This window comes from Zea mays, chromosome 10, assembly GCF_902167145.1.
Source record: "Zea mays cultivar B73 chromosome 10, Zm-B73-REFERENCE-NAM-5.0, whole genome shotgun sequence".
NCBI lineage: Eukaryota > Viridiplantae > Streptophyta > Magnoliopsida > Poales > Poaceae > Zea > Zea mays.
In genome coordinates this window covers 123844579-123859708 of record NC_050105.1, presented here as the reverse complement: position 1 = coordinate 123859708, position 15130 = coordinate 123844579, and the positions used below count along the sequence as shown (strand labels likewise).

At 48.7% G+C, this 15130-nt stretch overlaps 2 pseudogenes; both read right to left on the bottom strand.

Moving 5' to 3' along the window:
* Positions 1-10234, bottom strand: part of LOC118473589 (signal recognition particle 19 kDa protein-like) — a 100004-nt pseudogene extending 89770 nt beyond the window's left edge.
* On the bottom strand, positions 2463-4280 carry LOC103642781 (luminal-binding protein-like; annotated as a pseudogene).
* Positions 10235-15130: the final 4896 nt, after the last annotated feature.

Sequence of the window (15130 nt, the reverse complement as noted above, 5' to 3'; positions counted from 1 at the left end):
GTTATGATAGCAAGCAGACCGCTATGCTTTTACAATGCAAAATTGGATTGACTGGCTAGGTGGGTAGCTAGTGATGGTCAGGTGAAGTAATAAAAGAATATATATATATATAAGTCATTTTAGCAGTAAAATCAAAGCACTCTAAAACATGACGTTCAATACGTTAGCAGTTGTTTTGGTCAAAATTACCCTTGCATGTATACAGTACGGAGAGTAGTTATTACTATGTAGGTGTAATTACTACTATCACTGAGCGTTTCCTCTCCACGTGAAGTAGCTAGCCACGCATGCAACGTTTCATCTCCTACCGTTCCAACAAAAACAAAACAAAACCTTCCTAAATGCAGGAATCAAACCTACCTATACTACAGTAGGTGCTAGACATTGCCAACTCATGTAGCAAACCAGAAGGCACACGTACAGAAGACTTGTTGCATGGGCTGAGAAAAAATGCTATTTAATATGGGCAAAGTAGGAAAATGCACATCTAATTAATCGCTCATTGGTATGTGTTATCATGTCCTAATTAAACGACTTTTTTTGGCTCGGCAGGCCTACAGTGAAGTAGTAGGACGTGCGTACCGTAGTTGACGCCGGCGCTGGAGCAGCCGGTGAAGCCCGTCGCGGCAAGCAAGAGGCAGAAGATTTCCATTCCTGATGAGCTAGCGTGGCGCGACAGACGAGGAGAATCTTTCTTGCCGCGTCCCGCGCCCGGCGACAATGTGGAGTGGAGTGGAGAAGAAGCCGGCAGACATGATGCCCGGCTAGTCGGGTTTTAATAGCACGAAGCAGCCTGCTTCTTCTGACCAACACATGCGATGTTGCAGGCAGTGCACAACTGGGCTGGTAGTGGTAGGATAATGATGAGTTTGCTGCTGCTGGGCTAGGTTGCTCTGCTCTGCGTCCCCGATCAAACGAGAGAGGGATGGCCCACGCAGACGCAGCAGCAGCACCTGGCTGTCTGCTGCTGCTGGGCTGGGATGGTAGTATAAAGTTTCTGGTGTTCTATAGGAATCATCCATGTGTTGGTTCTAAGGGCACTTCTAATGACGAGATGAAAGCAGGCATATCTATCAATGTGACAGAGGATAGAAGCATTAACAGTTTTCTATTTTTGATGTCCATCAACATCGGCACGCCACTTGGTATGAACCTTGTCGGGATCGACACAGGATCGACACTTTCTTGGGTACAGTGCCAGTCATGCCAGCCACATTGCCATGAACAAGCTACCAAGGCGGGTCAGATCTTTGACCCTAGTAGATCAACAACATTTCACCGTGCGGGCTGCAAAACAAGAGAATGTCTTGTAGTCAAGGATTCCCTTGGTCTCGAGTTTGCTAACTGCATGGAGAAGGAGAATACTTGTCTGTACTCAGTTACCTACGGGGGCAGGTGGGCGTACACGGTTGGCAAAGTGGTTTAGGACAAATTTACCATTGGGACAAACACCAGGTTCAGCTTCATGTTCGGCTCCAGCCTGGACGTGGAGTACAAGAACTACGAAGAAGCGAGGATTGTTGGTTTTGGCTCCTCAGGCATCTCATTCTTCAAGCAAGTTTCAAGTCAGATCAACTATAAAGCTTTCAGCTACTGTCTGCCCAGCAATGAGATGGTCATAAGATACATGAATCTTGGTGACTACCGTGGCCAGGGCGCAGATGTTCTTTACACCCCGCTGTTCCAGACCACCTCTAAACCGACCTATTCACTGACGGTAGAAGGGATCGTGGCCAACGGCCAGAACCTAGGGTTGGCACCTTCACAGATAGTCGTGGACTCTGGGTCATTGTGGACTATCCTATTGAGCGACACATTCGATCGTCTCGATAACGTGATCACAGAGTCAATGAAATCATTGAACTATCGGCGAGCAAGTAGTGGAGGCACCATTTGCTTCGAATCAGATGCCGACCATATGAGCTAGAAAGGCAAGCCTTCGGTTTTTTAGCAGCTGGTCCAGTTTGCCTCTAGTGGAGATGGTCTTCACCGGTGCTGCGGTGAGGATGATTTTTCCACCCTAGAATATGTTCTATGCTGACTCAACCTACGGGTTGTGCATGATCGTCATAAAGACGACTGATGTGGGAGTCCAAATATTGGGGAATCGAACGACTAGGTCTTTCGGAACTAGCTTCGACATTCAAGGCATGATATTTGACTTTCGATATTCAGCATGCTGATTACATGCGCTTTCACGTGAGTACTCAACTCTCATCTATTTTGTTTGAATGGTTCTTCTAGTTCCTCTTCCTGGTAACAGAGAATATCACTAGTCTTGGTTTGTTTTATCACCCACAGGTGAACAGACTTACTCGATGCGCTAGTTTTATAGATCACATGTTGACCATTTCTTTTTGTGGTGGTTGTAGGAGTAGGCTGCCTGCCGATGGGAGGTCAAGTATGCTAGCATGCATGCTTAGTTGACGAAGGCTGCTATATTATCTCAGATAGTGAGTGAGCTAGTACGACGAAGACTGCCGATGGGAGGTCAAGTATGCTGGCATGCATTCTGAACATTGCATTCAATACAAGAGCAATAGACTCCACTCTAAGACATAATCAAAGCGATCGATCCACTCAAAGTCCCCAAATCAACTCTAGTGCATTAGGACTTGTGAGAGGATCTCTTGTGTTCCTTTGTTGCTCTTGTTTGCTTGGCTTGGCCTTCATTTTCTTTTCAATTCTTACTCTCAAGTGTTTTGTAAGCAAGGCAAGAGACACCAATTGTGTGGTGGTCCTTGCGGGGTCTAAGTGACCCGTGAGATTAAGTAAGAAGGCTCACTCGGTCTAAGTGACCGTTTGAGAGAGGGAATGGGTTGTGACCACCTCAACGGGGACAAGGTTCTTTAGAACCGAACCTCGGTAAAACAAATCACCGTGTTCATTCGTTTGATTTCCATTTGATTTGTTTTCCCCCTCTCTCTCTCTCGGACTTGACTTTAATTCTAACGCTAACCCCCGCTTGTAGTGTGTGATTAAGTTTATAAATTTCAGGATTCGCCTATCCACCCCCCCCTCTAGGCGACTTTCAAAGATGGTGGTGTCGGACGTGCGGCCGCCAACACGCAAGACAAGGATAGCCTTTCTGTCACCCTGCTCCGTGTGGTGGTGATACGCAGCGGCCGCCGCGATCTGCCGATCGATGGCCTTGGCGGCCCGATGGAAGCCAGCGTCGTACCGTCCCGCATTGACGATGTCCTGTCTTCCGTTGTAGTTGAGGTGACGCGGCACGACGATGACAGCAGCCGAGAGCTCACGACCTAGGTGAGCCTCCGCCCTGTGCTTCAGTTCGGAGACGAGGACGACGGCGAGATCCACGTGGGAGAACTCTATGACCTGGCCGCGCCAGCTTGGATGATTAAATTGGATGGCGACCCGTCCCGCCTTCTTGGAGAACTTGTACGGCGACGAAAGCTTCATCTCGCTCTTCACCACATCGTCCTTGAGCTTTTGGTTGAGGAGGCACGTGAAGCCCGAGATGGTCGTCCCGGGGCTGACGGTGGCGTGGTTCATAGCAGCCTCGACGGAGAGGACCGTGTCGTTGTCCGTGATGGCCACCCAGGAGGGCATGCAGAGCTGGTAGTACTCGGGGCTCCCGAGGCGAAAGTCGTAGGCGGCGATGCACGAGGTGGTGTTGCCGAGGTGGATGGCCGCAGCTGACCCCAGCAGGAAGGGCGCCGGCCCCAAGGTCCGCGCCACTCGCAGTACTCCTTCGGAGCCCCTCTTCGGACCCCGAACGCCGGTGGGGCTCTTGAGATGTCGAACGCCGCCGCCGCCACTGCAATGCAAGATCGATTCGTCGAATGGAACTCAATCAATCATAGTCAAAAAAACTAATAAGAAGAAGAATTACATACATACGCATGACCACCATGAGTAGTGGTAGAAGGCTCACGAGAAGACGACGCCCCATCATGGTGTCCATATATACTGACGGAGAAAAGATGCTTAGGATGGCAAAAGGCAAATTAATCAGGATCGTAACCCAACTAACTATTAATGTGTTTCCAGTCAAAAGTGTGGCTAAAAACCGTATTGGATTACAGCCACAATTAATGCTTTCTACCGAACGATACAAGATCTTGATTTGTTACTGAATTATTCTAGTAATACAAATGTTTTAGTTTATTAACCCCGTACGTGTCTACAAACAGAGAAAAATGATATTGTTGTGGTAGAAAACAAAAGAAAATCACAGTCTCAAATGTTTGAGACAGATCAGCACTTCTCGCGACTGCACTTCGTCCGCTTCTCAGTCAGCGATCCGGATGGGGGCTTCGACGCCGCCATTCAGCACCTGACTTGCGATCCGGATGGGGGCTTCGACGCCGCCATTCAGCACCTGACTTGCTCCACCGTGGATGACGACGCGCAACATTTCTTTCCAAAACCGTAGCCGACAAAAACCAGGTAGAAGATGATGATAGCTAGTACCTCTGCGAAGGAGCGAGACGAACGGGGAGGGAGGCGCTCGACCAGGGACCGCAAACGTCGTCGTTGTTGTCATGGAGTGGAATGTTGAACTCCTTTTATACGGAAGAACGACGAACGATTGGATGGGGAGGTCAGGCAGGGTGACGTGGACACCAGTCAGGAGATCCGGGGGCTAGAACATGTCACCGGCCAACACGTGTCCGTCAGATCTCATCAACGCATGTCAATGTCCGTCGGATGCTCTTCTTTCCACTCCAAGACAAGACAGACACCGCGATGTGGACTGGCCCATCTAGCAATCGTCCTATTATGTAGCTTGGCCCATCTACTGCGATGTGGTCCAGCCCATCCAGCTATCCAAAAAACAAACGATACTATTAGTTCTGTTCCGGGGGCAAAAACTCTAAACCAAATCTTATCATCCATTTACAAACCAAAATGTTGGCGTCGGTCACTAAAGGCATGTATAGTGGGGAGACACCAAAATAGTTTTCCAAGCACAAGAGACAACCAAAAGACTCTATTATATAATAGTGTCTATAAATGTAGTCTATTAATAAATAGAGAAGTAAATGTGTTTTTACAACATCGTATCCATAGAACAAACGACGAATTCGTACAGTGGGAGGTGTGGCTTCTGTTGCTACTTGGGTTACAAGACAGAGGCGTCTCTTCACGGAGAAACAGCTCCTTTTTTTTGCAAATAACCCATTTAAACACCTCAAGAGCCTCTACATTAATCACCACTGTGCATGCCCTAATGATCCCTAGAATCTCCTCCGAACTTTGGGATGATCCCTAGGTCCCGCCCACGAGGGTCGAGACCTTGGAGAGGGAGATAATAGATAAGATGTAAGATAAATAACATTATCTCGAATCCGGTCTTCAACTCTACCTCTATCCCTGCTTTACAGGACACCACATTTATGACGGCCACCACCTATTTGGGCCAAATAGCAACGAAGCTTAGGGCCTTCTTGTGATCAGCAATACCTTGGGTTTGACTCTACGAGGTGAATGGCGATCTGTGATAGGTCAACGGGCTGCCAAGCGGTTATTCCTGCGGGAGCGAATCTTCCCTGCGTGTTGGGCGGACGGTCCTCGATGGCACAGAGGGTCGTCTTCTCCGCGAAAGTTCGTGAAAGTAGTTCAATCTTGATGTGAGATTTATTTTCTATAGACTCGAATGGTAGTATAAAATTTTCAGTGTTCTATAGAAATCATTGTAGGCCTCCGTTTCGCTGCTCGTCACCATCATGTTGCTGCTACCGCTGTCGTCGTCACCTGCTTGCTCCTCGCAGAGTTGCAGGCTTGACTTCACCAGCGTGGCGCTGCTATCCTACCAGGAGACGGCACCACAAAACCCTACTGCCTCATGTTGTGATGCCCTCCTCTATTCCATCGACATCTGGCCAATTCATGAACTGGAAAAAGGTCTTTGCTGCCTATGTGTGTACATGGTTTCAAGGAACACTACCTTTGACCTGCCTACGTCTTACGTCTCATGCGGGGGTAAAGACTCAAGTAATGTGCTGCGGTGGAATGCCATCATCCCTCGCCCTACAGACTGCAATGGTAAGTCTTGAACATTCCTTAATTAATCACTATGTAGTCCATTCCATCGTATTATTATTATTATTATTATTATTATTATTATTATTATTATTATTATTATTATTATAATACATGCATACTCCTACAGATCCATGCCTACGACAGCTGGAGAAGAAGGGTGTGTCCCCACCGCCACCGCCAGCTCCCGGCGGGCTCGGATCAGGTGTCATAGCCGCCATCGCAGTCGTAGCATGTGTGGCCATTGCAGGCTTCCTCGGATGGTGTGTATACTACTCCTAGTTTTGCAGTCCAGCCGCCAAAGCGCGAGGTAGCATTCAGCAGGTTCACCCCTTAATTTCTGAATTAATTAATTATTATTACAACCGCGCACATACTAATTAAATCAGCACAGGTGAAATGGAGATGTCGCATATCCTCTCATCTCGGCGCTCCACCTTAACTCTCATGTGATGTGATTCCGCCTCCCTACAGCTACAGCTTGCTCAAGAATGCGGGAATGCAGCAACAGCGTAGCCGGCAGGCAATGCTGCTGCTGGGCTGGTAGTGGTACGATAATGATGAGAGTCTGCTGCTGCTGGGTTGGTTGCACGATAGTACTACTAGTGATGAGAGTAACGCTAGCTAGCTGCTCTGTGTTGCTCTGCTCTGCGTTCCCGATCAAACGAGAGAGGGATGGCCCACGCAGATGCAGCATCGTCCGGCTGTTTGCATGGGCTATAAAATGGACCACCACCTCAATCGATAGGGACGGTCGAGTCACAATCGCCACTACCCTACCAACTGTACATACTAGATAGTTGGACAAGTCTTAAACTACTAATTGGGAGAAGATAGGCAATCTACTCATCACTTCAGCACTAGATAGTTGGACAAGTCTTAAACTACTAATTGTTTAAACTTTAGCTTGATAAATTCTTATGTACTGTATGACTATGTGCGCGGCCAGGTGTCACCTACTCTGGCTACTCACCTATGTGTTATGTGTATTTGTATTGTCACTATTATCTACTATGTGACTACTTATTGCTTCCTGCTGAAAATCTCTTACTTATTTTGGCAATAATTTGCATGCTATTGTGTGTGTGAAAATGTTATATGCCTTAGCACTTCTAAAGCGGCCGCTACGGTGTGTTTAGTGTTTTCTCTGAAGGTGCCGCTAAATGCTTTAGCTCGCAATTTAAAACTCTGCAAGTCTGAAACAGAGATACGCATTTCATGAGTTTGGACATCAAATGGTAAGTTCCCTAACTAATAAGTGGAGTAAAAATATGAACTGTAACCCACTACCAGTTCGCCATCTTCTTTCCTAGATGCAATCATCAATAAGCAAAAACTAATTGATATTTACATAAAGGAAGCGCTTGAATACTGCGTACTTGTTCTCCCAGCTGAATCAGTAGCAACTCATGATGGTATCTTGAACACATGCTTCAGAACAGAGTATAATATGTATGCAGTCCCATTCTAAATTCAGCTTAGGTGAAAGCAAGTGTGCAGTTCCAGTTCGGTCACTTACTTGTTTTAATAGAAGGATTGACCGGGGAGCCGTCATCTTTCTTGAGCTACACCCTGACCCTCCCCACCTGGAAGAAATCCGAGGGTACGCCTTATCCAACTTAGGGCTTGTTCGGTTAGCTCTCAATCCATGTGGATTGAGTGGGATTGAGTGTGTTTAAATCCTAAGCAAGTCAAACTTCTTAATTTTTTCCAATCTCATCCAATTCATGGGTAACGGGATTAACCGAACAAAGCCTTAGGGCTTGTTCGGTTAGCTCTCAATCCATGTGGATTGAGTGGGATTGAGTGTGTTTAAATCCTAAGCAAGTCAAACTTCTTAATTTTTTCCAATCTCATCCAATTCATGGGTAACGGGATTAACCGAACAAAGCCTTAGGGCTTGTTCGGTTAGCTCTCAATCCATGTGGATTGAGTGGGATTGGGTGGGTTTAAATCCCAAACAAGTCAAACTTCTTAATTTTTTTGCAATCCCATCAAATCCATGGAATCAAAAGAAACGTATTACTGCAAACAAGCGAATCGCGTTGCAAGATAGAGCCAGACCATTAAATCGTATTACGTAGCCTAGAATATCAAGTATTATAAGTTTGTGCATAGTATCGATAATTAATCAAAATTACTTCTTTTTGGCATCTCTCTTGCACTGAATTGCATTGTCCCTCTTACACTGAAATATCAAGCCAGGCTGAACCAAGAGACATCACTAGTGATAATTACACTACTGTTGCTGAAAATTATTGTGCTCCATGTTTCCCACGAAACAAACTAATTATATCTAATATTCATAGTATATGAGAAACTTCATCAAATAAAGAAAAAAATATGGAGGAACAAATATACAAGCATGAAGAGTTGTTAAGTAATAAGCCTGATTTGGTTCCTAACATCGTTTATCCATGGATCAAAAGTAAAGAAGTTGACATTAGAACTGAGTATGTTTCACATCTTTAGCTTTATCCCATCCTTTAAAATAAAAATCTAAAGTTTTCCCACTTGGTGCCACTGCTAAAAGTCGCCAACTCCAATTACTAGCTATAAATAATCACCTTACCTGATGATCCTCCATTCCTCCTTGATTACAAAGCTAGTGACAGTGTTATGAAGGCTGGAAAGGAGCCAAGGATCATCAACAACACTAGAGAACAAAAAAAGTCCCCAAATCGTAACCAAACTGAAACACACTCACCGTGGAGGTGTGGACCTTGGTACCTCACGAATAGGCTCGACCACTAGAGCCAAGGATCATCAACAACACTAGCAGAATAGCAGATCACGTACCTCAGTACCTCACGACGGCAGATGGGTTGGCTGACGGCGCGACCACAGAGCTGGCGGCGGTGGACGCGGCCACGGAAGCGCGGCTGTCGGCTGGAGTGGCGGTGCGCAAGGAAGCGCGGCTGCGCGGGTCTCCAAGCGGTGACGGGCTGGCGGCGCGCAGGTGCGGGCTGACGGCTGGCGGCGCGCAGGTGCGGGCTGACGGCTGGCGGCGCGCAGGGAAGCGCGGGGCTAGCGGCGCGCAGGAAGGTGCGCGGGGATGGCGGCGCGCCGTGGGGAGAAGCGGGGCTGGCGGCGCGCAGGGAAGCGCGGGGCTGGCGGCGCGCAGGAAGGTGCGCGGGGATGGCGGCGCGCCGTGGGGAGAAGTGGGGCTGGCGGCGCGCAGAGAAGTTGCGCGTGTGCGCCGTGGGGAGAAGCGGTGCGCAGGGAAATTAGGGATATAAGGTATCCCACATATGTTCAAGAGGTGTCCTAGAACTATCCGTCTTTTTTATTTATTTAAATTCACAGAAATTTCCGATATGTCTGTGATACGTATCCAGAAGTATCCGCGGTGTGTCCGTATCTGATACGGTATCCGACACCGGTACGTGAATTTTGAGAAGTGTCCGCGCATCATAGCATGTTGCAGTGCTTGAAGATGTTAGACACCTCCAAGTCGCTCTCTACACATCGAATCTAGGTCCATCGAATCTACCTCTCTTGCCTGCACCAACCATCTGGTAACTCACAATCAGATCAAATATAGGAAGCCAATCATTTTTTTGAGAGATCTAGATGAATCAGGGATGTTGTTGGTGTCATCGTCCTCGCACAACTGAATTTGCTATTGTCTCCCATCAAGTCGTGATGCCACTGCCCTGCGCCCGTGAGATCGATGACTGTCGTGTCGGCGGCAAGCGATGTCGGATAGAGTTGGGGGCAGCGACGTGGGTGCCACGAGACGATAGGGAAGATGCAGCAGGTGGAGAATGGTGTGCGTCGGGTACGGGGGGCGAGTGGATCGAGTTGAGGCAGTTGCGGGCGCGTGGCGGCGGCGAGGGCACCGCGATACGAGGGGGAAGGGGAATGGGAGCAGGTCAGCGCGTAGGTGTGCTAGGCTTTGGCTAACTCTACTGTTAATGGATGATGGCATTAACCGAAGAAGGCGTAGCAACAATTGGCCCATTAGATGTGCAAACAAACGAGTCCTGAACTAGAAAAAAAGGAAACAATCGGAGGAGGGATAAGGGGCGCGTACCTCAATGGCGTGGGGAATTTTTAGGTGCGAACAGCAGTCAGCGATCTCAACGCAGGTGGGGTCCGGACAGGCCTTGGCAGCGGCGATGCGGCGGCCCTCGGCGACCGTCTTCTTAGAGTTGAGGTAAACAGGGTAGATGACGTTCCACTTCTTGATGGCGCTCCGCAGGTCGCCGACGCCGTCGTCCATCCGCGTCACCTGCCGCCGCCGGTCGGAGCTTCTGATCTGGAAAAGAGTTTTCACGAAGAGAGAAGAGGGGGTCGGTTTGGCGTTCACGCGGAGCGGAGGGCATACAGCTCTGTTGGTCGCTCACGAGCAAGGTACCGGTCTACCGGACGGATGTCGAGGTAGCGGATTGCGGACATCAAGGCCAAGGCGCCCGCTAAATTCCAATAATATCATAAATAAAATCTAAGCATATATTTCTATATATTAAAGAGGGAGGAAAGCTCGCACCTCAATCGTCCACGTCGTCTTCTTTTCTCCAGTCGTTCGATCGCATTACGACGGCTAAAAGTGCTTCGTGTCTACTTATCCGTGAAGCCAGGAGCTGGCACGTCACGTGCTCGAAACTTCGCTACCCCAGCTCCTGACGACCAACGGCGGCGCTGATGCCGACTCGGCGCCATGTTCCTTGACCTAGACACAAGACACCATTCCTGATATCTGCGATGACCTCCCTGTCCCAGCCCCTTCTCCTTGTGCTCAACCTCAGCTTCGAGCCTCGGCGTCGGCGATGGCCAATGTGTCCTCGGGGTCGCCGTCCATGAGGTCTCGATCGCGGCCACCTTGTCCCCTTGCAGTACGAGGTCGCGACTAGCAGCGGCGTCTAGGACCTTGTCTCGAAGCATGCGGCTACGAAGTCGATGAATTTGATGCCAACGTCGAGCCCGCTCATGTACATGAACTCGCGGGAGGCGCGTATGGGCACCGCATCGTGCGTGAGCGCCAACACGCCACCAGCCACCGTCGTGTGGCCTCTCCCACCGCCACTGTGGGCATGCGCAGCGCCAGGAGGTTGGCCACCAGCGTGCGGAACCCTGCCATCCATGTTGCCATGGAGGTGGGGCAGCACCACACGCGCTCACGTCACATCGAACCCCGTTGGAGAAGAACTTCCCTTCCATGGCCAGCGCCAGCATGCCAACGTCTGCGAAGGCGACCACAACACAGCGAGGAGGTCCGGGTTGAGGTGATGCTCACCGATGCCAGTGATGAGGTGCACGCGGTTGCGCCTCTCGGCGGTGCACAATTCCTTGCTGCTGCTGCTCTGATTTGACATTTCTAAAACAGACGTTATGCTTATGGCCCCTTTTTCAGAGACAAGAATGTCCACTGCAAGGTAAGCTTAGATGCTTGATTTCTTAAGCTCGGGCATCCTTTCTATGTATGTGTTAGAGTATTTCTTTGAGTCTATGTGTCATGTGTGCGTGTGTTATCGGGGTAGGGGATCCCCACCAAATTTATTGATATTGGATCTTCTTGCAATGTGATATAAAAACAAAGTTCAGCAGATTTTTTAGGTACTAAAGTATCAACTCATAAAGATCTTAAATAGAAACAAACCAAAGGGTTTTTTGTGTGTTTTGCAGCAGTAGGAAAATCTGACACAAGCAACACAGAGCAACATGTTGTTTCGCAACTAGCATAAATTACCATAAGGCACAAACCGTCATACTTATATACACCTATAATGCTTGTCAAACATTTTCTTTAACACAACTACAAGACAGTAAACTAGAGGAATGGGGTAGGACCAGTACAAAAATTCAGGAAACATGTTATCTCAGCCAATAGCCAAAATGTCTGAATGCAGAGGATTCACAATGCCACAGAATTGTTTGATTCCAAAAGGATCTCCCAAATTTGACACAATGAAAGTGCCACCCTGCAAAGCATAGGATCAATTGTTCGAGAAAAAATACTAGGCAAAACATCCCCACATAGATTCCAGTCAATGCCTCAATCTTCTTGGTTTAGGTTGTTATCCTTTGCTCTTTGAGCCAACTGGTTCACCTCATCAGCAATAGTGGCTAGGCCCTTCTTAACTACATCCTGTAAAACAAATACAAGTCACATAATAGCAAGGACATAGGATGATCAATGATGACTGGATTTGGTAATAGCAACACAACTCATCCTAATTACCGGAACAAACATGCCATCATCTGTTTGTATATAGCAACATTAATATTCATGTTGTGATACCTAGATGTTGTTCTAGCTTTTGTAGTATATATGATCAGCTTGTTGAATTATCACTTATACTATGAAATGTACAAATACATACTGCAAATGATATAATATCATTATCACTTACATTATGATTTTTTTCATATGCGTGCGGAGCGCGCTTCAATTACTAGTATATATATAGTACACTAAAATACATTTTCAGTCACTAAACTTATAACGTTGTACCATATTAGTTCTTAAACTTGTAAATTGTATCATCCTAATATTTAAACTTTTAACGTGCACATTTCGATCATTATATTTGTGTGGTTGTGTCATCTGTGTCTTTAGACTTGTTTTTCTGTCATTAAAGGTCTAAACTAATTGAACGATGATGACACCAAAAATAAGTGTATACATAGAGGTAACACAACATAGAAGTACAATGTTTATTTGAATAACTAAGGTGATGTTCGTTTCGTTTTTTGCAGTTATTGATTCACTGTGCTAATAGATTGCGTCACTTCCTGTTTGGTTGAGCCAGTAACGGTACCGGTTGCGTAGGGGAACGGATACAGTTATACAAAGCTGATATCACTCCAACTCCAAACGCTAATTGATCACACTGCCAATTCTGAGAATTAAAAAGCGAACCAAACAAGTTGTTGATTTGGATTAAGGTGTTGTTTGGTTCACTACCTAGAGTGGTAACGGGAATGGAGTGGGCTACCACCGCAATTTGATAGATACATTGTAATCGTTGTCTCATTTTGTTTGGTTACCTGGAGTGGAGCGGAGGGGAGAAGATTGAGTGGACGCGGCGGAACCGAATATCGGTGGGAGAGAAGCGGGATCGATGTTCTATGGAGCCATATATCCGATCCCTCCGCTATCGATCTTTGAACGAACTCAACCAAACCTCAAGCTAAAATGTCTAACCAAACAGTATCTAAGATGCATGCAACCAATCCCACCGAAACCGATTCCATTAAGACAATCAAACAACACCTAAGTTTATGTTCCTCCGGTGGGACGGAAGCAGAAAAGGCATGGAGGGAGTATTACAAACTCGTTGGTGTGTATGTACACATCGACGCCGTAACAGAGTAAGTATTAGATATCGACCGACCAATTCGTTCACCTTCTTCCTGTATATGCATGATTCTCGATGTTGTAGCCTCTGTAGTAGTAGTAGCAGCAGCTTATTTTAGCAGCTGATGATGACGTCAGTGAGGAGCTTGTACTTGTACCGTGGCACCCTGGCCCTGTGCACGCGAGTCTTCCCCGCCTGCACCACCTCCTCGCCCTTGCCGCCGCCACTGGCCGCACCAGTTGAGCTACCAACCACCTCCTTCCTCTACCCGGCCACCGCCTCCCCGGGCGTCCTCTCCTCGGCCTGGTGCCTCTTCTTCTTCACCGAGTGGCCGAGCTCCACGGGCGGCGGCGGCGCCTCCTCGTGGAGCACGCCTTCTCGTCCGACGCGGGCGTCTCCCGCTTCTCCTCGAGCTTGTTGGCAGCTGGAGCCGCCCGCAGGCACCAGCTGCACAGCTGCTGCCTGTACGCGGCCGGTCGCGGGTACAGGTGGCTGCAGTACCTGTGCTGTAGGCGGGCGCGGCAGCACCTGCACCGGAACAGCTCGTCCGCTAGGCCGCGGTCGCCGCACATGCAGCACACGGCGGCGCCCTCGCCGTGGCCAGGCGCCATGGCGCGTGGAGCGGAGGTCGAGAGGCTGGCGGTCTGGTGGTGGTGGCGGCGGCTCGCGTGGTCAGGTAGCTATATTTATAAGACCAACTCCATCAGCCTCTGTATGCGGCTCCGTATCTCCTTTTTGCACTGTGCAATACACTATTCATCAGTCCAGCGGACTCCGTATCCCTCTCCCTAAAAAGCACGCCGTGTATTTACACTCCACTTCCCCACGTCTTCTCTCTCCTCTCCGCACAAGTCTGAGAAATGGTGCAATTAAAAGCTTGTGCTCGCGGGACCCAGCTATCACAGTCTGCATGCATGCGAATAGGGAGTGTAAATACGGAGTCTGTTGGAACGCACCGTGCAAAAGAACCACTCATCTGTGATCAAGCCTACCTAAAATACAGATGCTGAGTGTGTATTTGCTGGAGTTGGTCTAATATGTTGTGTTGGTGTGCAGCGCGGAGATGGAGAAAAGGGACATCTTCCTCTTGTCCAATCCAGACGGTATGTTTGGTTGGTCCTGTCATTCCCGTTCAACACGGGCACGACCCGTTTTCGACATGTACTGGACGTCGACACGCACGACAGTACGATCACTGTTCACTGATGCCAATTGCCAAAGTCGAGAGTCGAGAGGGGAGATCGACCGACGCGTTCAATTCTTGGGAGAGTACGCGCGCGGCACTCACCCCTACAACTGCATGACGATGACCATTTGATGTGCCAACATACAGAGCATGGTGAGAACCGCCACACGACACGACTTGGACGCGCGACCTAGACTTTATTCGCGCTGCGTTCAGGCCCCACGCACTAAGGCTGCCTCCAACAAGGCACTGTAAAACGTTCTGTACTCTAAATTTAGGGTTCAGAATGGTACTCTAGGCGCCCAGCAAAACACTCTAAATGACACTCTAAATTTTAGAGGACGCTGCACGCACTCTAGATGTGGAGACTTCCAATCATCCGCTATCTGGGCGAGGGTTCGGGCTCCCGCAGTGGTGAAAAATCCGGATAGTTTGTTCTCCCGTCGCTGGCAACTTCGATCCATCTCGGCGAGGGGGCCTCGCGGTGCGGCTCGTCGGCGGAGCCAGCCAAGCTGGGCTCCAAGAGGTCGTGCACGAGCGGGTCCGACGACGGACCGCTCTCGGTGTCTGGAAGCAAGGAGGTGGTCGGCGACGAGAGAAAGATCCAAGACTCGGGTGCAACCGTCGGTGT